Raw genomic sequence first — 6,978 nt, forward strand, 5'->3', positions numbered from 1 at the left:
CACTCTGTGTATTTTTTTTTTAATAAATCAAGTACAAACATTTCCAACACAGTGCCCTTAAGAGAGGTTTATTTGCCAAACATGAAGAAAGGAGGAGGCTGCCTCTCTTCTTGGTTCCAGTTACAGAAAAGTGTTTGCTTTAAAATGGAAAAACAAGGAACAGCCTCCTGGGCTCTTCATCTCTGCACTACCCATTTGGTGTCCCCACCCTGATCCCATGGTGTTCGCCCTAGACTTGGGACAGGGTGGGATTTAGTGAACTCTCCTTGTTAAAACATTGGCAGGACATCAATAATCTGGAGTTATTTTGGAAAACAAGGGAAACTGGGCTGTTATCTCATTGGGAAGCATGGCTGCTGAGAAGGCACAAAGTGTTGAAGCAGAAGTTTTACCCCCTCTTTGCAGAATTTGCTGCCCATGCACAGAAACCCCACAGAAATGATACTTCTGGGCTGTCTCCGGTTGTGTCAGTGCTGGAGTGGCTTTGGGACTGGGATGTGCAATTCCCATTGATTTCAGTCGGGCAGGAACACCTGAATTTATGGGATAATTTTGCCCAGAAAACGAACATTTTGCATTTCCCGGTGATTAACACTTAATTCTTCTGCTGTCAAACCTCAGTAGGTATTTTCAGTCAATTGAGGCTTTCTTGTGCCAATTTTCCTACCTCAGGGCACTTAGGAGCCCTCCAAGGAGCCAAAGAGCGGAACCCAAATCCAGCTGGCATTTGAAGGCCCCTGGAATATACATGATCAAGGCATTAACTTTGTTCCTTTATTGCTCCTTCCCTTCCTGTGCTTTCTTGCACCAGCAGAATTCATTTGTCATTTGAGCCTTAAATATTGCATGGCTTTGGTTCATCCTGAGGCTTCCATGGAGCCTTCCATCCATAGAATCCATGAACAGGATGCTGGGGCAAAAATGGAGCATCCAGGGGGGGCTTTGTGGCATCTGAGTGGTTTAGGGACCCTGCCTGGGGAAGGGGGTACCCCCATGAGCCCAAAACATCAACTTTGTGCCTCAAATTGTTGTATTGGGAATTTTTTCCTGTCTGCAATGCATCCATGATATTCTGTCTCGTTCTCTCATCCTGTGACACAGATTCTAAAGGTCTTACACTTTTAAGGCATCAGCTTTAGGACCACAACTCCTGTGGAATAATGTTTAGTGTCTGGGTGACCCCAAAGGGTCATTACTGGGGTGATTAAACCAACAGGTTTAATTGTGTTTGAATGGGGTGTTTCATTGAGGGTTTTCCCAGGAAAACTAAAGGAAAAAATCAGTAATAGTGGCATTTTCCTGGGGGAAAAGAGAAAAAAAATCACTTTACAGAAACCACAGCCGGTGCTGGAAAAGATTTTAAAGGAAAATTCCTGAGCAGAACGAGGTTGGACGGGGCTTGGAGCACCCTGGGATAGTGGAAGGTGTCCCTGCCCATGGCAGGGGGTGGAGCTGGGTGAGCTTTAAGGTCCCTTCAACCCAAACCAGTCTACAATTCCATGATTCTCTAACCCTTCAAGAGCTCATTAATGCTGTGGGATTTCCTAATGTTCCATGGCTTGTCAGGGCTTCCATTCAAAACCTTTTGCAAAAAGTTTTATAACACAGCATCCAAAAATCCCTTTGGAATCAAATGGAAGTGCAAAGCATAATCTTTTCAGTTTTGGGGGTTTTTAAATAAGCATTTAGAAGAATTTTTAAATAATTTTAAGTGCTGTAGAGAGATAACAAAGAAGAAAAACAAAAGGCAAGTGCCCATTTGAAGCCGTCCCCTTGCAATTTTAAAAAGGCCTCATTTAAAAATCCTGGTTTGTTTATTTATCAGCACTTAACGTTCCATTACTTTCCTATCCAAGAGGACTTTTTGCCAATGGATGCCAGGATCTTTCTTCTCCAAATGTTTAGGCCTTTCTGTATTTAATGCACTCAAGCAAAGGCAGGATCATGAGCTGCTGAAATTGGGGAAAAAGTAAAATAAAAGTTTGTGCTGTTTGCTGGATCAGGCGAATCCAAAGCTCTGCTGGCACCAAGGCCTGGACTTGAATATCCCCCCAAACCTCCCATTTTGTCCTCAACCTTCACTTTTATTTTATCCCCAATAAGCCAGGGGAGTCATCCCTCAGGACAGAGTCCTCTCCCAGTCTCCAGCACTGCTCGCTCCTTTGCTTCCCATGTCCTACAGGAGTTTAATCCAGCTCTTCCAAGGTTGTCTAAGTCGTTTCAGAGCCTTTAATTTCTCTTGTTGATAGAGAAGGGATTAACTTTGCAGACTTCCCACTCATACCTCATCTTTCCCATGACATGGAGCAATTTCCAAGCATGACCACGTCAAGCCTGCGATGTCTCCCTGCAGAAACCGCATCCAGGAAAGAAATTCCTGGTTATTCCCTCCTCCAGAATGAGTTCAGAAACTCGCTGTGTCCATATTTGCTGTGGGATCTGGGTTTGTTGGCTCCTTTTCCCCAGTTCTGCTGGGACAGATCCTGGTGGGAATGGACACTTGTTTTGACAGGAGGATCCAGCTACTCCGAAATCTGATCCCTGGAAAAGGGAGCAGGTGTTTTCCAGCAGAGCCTGCCTGCTCCAGCTGGGCAGAGCCCGATTCCCGAGCTGTGACATCGCTCCTGCCTGACAGTGTCCACGGGGACACCGAAACATTTCCCTTTGTGTCCCCATTCTGCAGAGCAGGGTTTTAATGAAAATCGGGAAATAGAGTTGGTTTATTGGGTTTTTTTTTGAATCCTGGTGACAGCTCCTGTTCCAGATATGGTGGAGCCTGTTTTTTAGGCAGGGATAGTGGATTGGAAGGTGATCCTGCCCATGGAAGAGGGGTTGGAACTGGATGGTCCTTAGGGTCCCTCCCAAGCCAAGCTGTCAGTGCCAGCATGAGGTCCCATATCCACATTTCATCCCTCACAGCTGCCCTGGCTGAGGCTGTGAGATGGAACATGACATGAGCAAGTGCTGGTGTTTTCCTAGAGGAAAACGAGTTTCACAAAAACATTGGGAAGGATGGAGAACCAGACAGGCAGGAAGAGCCACCACAGGGCAGAAATGAAGGGAGAAGACACCAACAGAGGACGAGCCCAGGGCTGGCTGCTGCTCCTGGGTGAGAGCACAGAGGGAGATTAAATGTCAACAAGCCCCAAGGACATGAGAAGTCAGGGAATTTGTTCTGTGTTCTGACAGCAAAAACTCCCAGTTTCAAAGGGCTGGGAGCACCCCAAACAATCGAGGGCACAGCCAGGCAGGAGCACAATTCTGATGGGCATGAATAGAAGGAAGAAGCAGCTGAATGTCAGGAAATGTTTGGAACAATGCAGAGACTGGGCTTCGCTGGAGGCTCCCAAGGGAAGTGGTAAAATCCACATGGGCTGAATAATGGAAAACCAGACAAAACCATGGTGTGCATGTCATGGAGAGAAATCCTTCAGAACAGGCAGGGGGAATTCTCAATCCTTAGGGAGCACAGCATTGCTGGTGTGCTAATAATGCCTTTAAGTGACCGGGTTGGAGTCACAGATTGGAGATTTCTTGCAAAGGAGGGAGGTGGGGAGGCCCTGGCACAGACTGCTCAGAGAAGCTGTGGTTACCTCATCCCTGGAAATGTCCAAGGCCAGGTTGGAGCAACCTGGGCTAATGGAAGGTGTCCCTGCCCATGGCAGGGGGTGGGACTGGGTGAGCTTTAAGGTCCTTCCCACCCAAACCGGTCTGGGATTCTGTATCTTAACCCCAAAATGAGGCAGTTTGGAGCCCAGGGCTCACAGGGAGCTCTGTGATTGTGCCCAGCCAGGGTCAAACGCCCAAATTGTGCCTCTCTTGTAAGACTTGCATCAGCAAAGCTCATTAGCAAAGCTAATCTTGCCCAGCCCGAGCTCTGCTGGGGCACAAACTCCCAGTGTTATGCAAATCCAAGCGGGTTTATTCGAGTTAAGCCACCACCACCTCACTCCTGCTCTCCAGTTGTTGCTGAGACTTTGGCCTCGCCTCACTAATTGCAATTCAGCTTTTTGGCAAAACAGTCAAGGCTGCCTGCTCTGGGTTTGCTCCATACCCCTGGAAGATGCAGATAAGCATTTCCTTGAGAATGGCTCCAAAATGACCCCAAAGTGCCCATCAGGGAGCCCTCACACCCCCAACCCTGGTACACCAGGACCTGACCTTCTTCCTCCCGGCCCTCCCTTCTCCAGCCTGTAACAAACACTTGGCATCCACTGGAAGTCCAGCCTGAAGTTCAGATTCATCCCAAAGCTTGTAATTCATGACCCAGAATTCCTGCCCAGGCTGACTGGTGTCCCACCAGGATCCCCTGACAGGAGGCGTTCCTGCAGGGCCACCGGGTTGGAAATAGAGCAACAAGCACAGAAACCCAGGAGATAAATCAAATAAAAGCTGCTTTGCTAAAAGCATTTGACATTGAGGGACAAGCAGCTTCACCACGGCAGGGAAAGGCCACCCTGTCCAGGAGCTCTCCAGATAAGGATGGAATTCCTTGTATAACATTTCCCTTTGTTACCAGAGCTTTGTTTTAAAGAGGAAAGCAACCCCAACAGGGCAATGCCTCTATTTTTTTCCTTTTACCTTTCCTCAGTTGACTCCTGATGTCCTTCCAAGCCTGGGGAAGGCGCGGCTGCCCTGTCACATCCCCGCTCCGGGGAACAGCTCTCCATGAAACGTGAGACCCTCACTCATAATTCATGGCACTCCCATTTTATCACCACTAAGTGGCCAGGGAAGGACAACTGCACCTCCTGTGATTGGAGGCAGTACAGGATTTTCTCCTGGGTTCGTGTCTTCCCTCCTTCGCTGTCTTGCTTTTCCTCTGGGAGAGGATTTACATAAAGCAAGGATTTCACTCAACATTTAATAGTGGTTGTATCGACTGAAGTGAATAGACTGAGGCAAATCAACCCCTCTAGTCTTACAGAGTCTGATTAGAGACTTTCCTGCTGGTTTCTTGTTTCTTGCAATGCAATTTCACGAATTATTAATCATGCTGGACTCCCCCAAGCCAAACTGGCTGTGGAATGGGGAGTAATAGGATGCTTTTCTTGTTTATAACAGCACCTGCAGCCGAAGCTCCATGGGATCTTCTGCCCTGGAGTGTGTCCCGTGAGCTTGAGGATCCTTCATCCATCCCCTTCCCATCCCTGCCCTGTCACAGCACAGATCTGCTGCTCAGCAAGAAGAAATTTGGGAGGATTGTCCCCATTTTCAGCTGGACAGTGATGCAGCCACAGCTGAGGGTTTGCTGAGGTTTTGATGGAGCTACTGTGGATCTGTTGGAAAAGGCTTGGATTAACCTTCCAAATGGCCCAGTTCCAGACTTCTCCAGCCTGTCCTGGGGAGGGTTGGGAAAGTCAGGGAGCAAAGTGCCTGGTGGGCTCCGAGACAGCGCAGTTGGTCCCCAGTTGGACTCAAGGTGGGATCGGAGCAGGGTGGGATGTGGAGGCTGCTGGGTTGTGCCGACCCCTGTCAGTGCTGAAGGCAGAGCTGAAGGCAGATGCCGGCCCAGGAGCTCCCCAGGAGCTGCAGATGGATTTTTCTCACAGGGCTGGAATACGATGAGTTCCCAATCAAGGCAGCACCTTCCAGCAGCTCTCACTCCGTGCCTGGGGGCGTTGGGCTCCGGCTGCTCTGGGATCCAGGACAGGAAGCAGAAACCAGCACGCCCAAAGGGAAGCGCTGGAGGAATTCAGGAAGACAGAAAGCAATTAAATAGCCTGGAATTTGTCCAGGTCCCTGGGGCTGTCACCCCATCTCCTGCAAAAGGACCATGAGTGGCCTTTGTCTCAGTGCTGTGTCCCCTGGGAGAGGTGCAGGGCAGTGGGACAAGTGCTTGAGGTGTTCCTGGGTGCTGGGCCAGCTCCAGCTCCAGCTCCAGCCTGAGCAGGGCAGCTTTCCATGGCGGCACAGGGAGGTTTTCCCTTGGGAGCTCTGGCTGTGGCTACAGTCAGCTGAAGCTCACAATAAATATTCCCATGAGAACCCAAGGTGACTTGTCAGACCATGCCCAGCAGATCCTATATTTATCCTAACCCTGACACATCTTTAAATAGCACGGATACGTGGCAGGTCCCTGGTCACAGAGTTCACCACTCTCAGTTTCCCTGAGCGTGGTTCCTTGGAGCACTTTGAAAAGGAGCAGATCCTCCCTAAACACTGCTTTGATCCCACATTTTTCTGACCAGCAGGAGTTGCCAGAACCTCGCCCTTCTCTGTCAAGTCCTTGTTACACCTCTTCTGTAAACATTATTTCCCCTCTTTCTGTTCTCTTTAGCTTTCCCAAAACACCCGTCCTGCCATTTCCCAAAATCCTACTGAACCTCTCCCAAATTCACACAATCACTAAGGGTGGAAAAGCCCTCCAAGGCCATCGAGTCCAAGCTGTGCCCAATCCCCACCTTGTCACCCAGCTCTGGGCTGAGCACTGAGTGCCAAGTTCAGCCCTTCCTTGGACACCCCCAGGAATGGGGACTCCAAACCTCCCTGGGCAGCCCCTTCCAAGGCCTGACCGCCCTTTCCATGAAGAAATTCCTCCTGCTGTCCAACCTGACCCTCCCCTGGCCCAGCCTGAGGCCGTTCCCTCTCATCCCTGTCCCTGTTCCCTGGGAGCAGAGCCCGACCCCCCCGGCTGCCCCCTCCTGTCAGGGAGTTGTGCAGAGCCACAAGGTCCCCCCTGAGCCTCCTTTGCTCCAGCCCTGCCTTTGCCCAGTGCTGGAGATAAACTTTCCCCTGGTTCCAGGAGAACACATGGTTTTGCTTAGCTCTGCCGAAGGAATTCCGAGCCGAAAGTCGTGGATGTGGCTCTGCCAAGGTAAAGTAACCTCTGCTGTGAACTTGGACAATCAAAGCTCGGCCTTGTTTGTTTTCCTACGTATGGATTTACCAGCTGCTGCTCTCTGACATTCCTGATGTTTTCTTTTTCCCAGTCCAGACGTCATTGCCGTGTTTGTCATCCCATGTGCAGGGGGTAGC

The sequence above is a fragment of the Corvus kubaryi genome, unplaced genomic scaffold, assembly GCF_017639235.1.
Source record: "Corvus kubaryi isolate FWS band 111438036 unplaced genomic scaffold, C.kubaryi_AGA036_p1.0 65278, whole genome shotgun sequence".
NCBI lineage: Eukaryota > Metazoa > Chordata > Aves > Passeriformes > Corvidae > Corvus > Corvus kubaryi.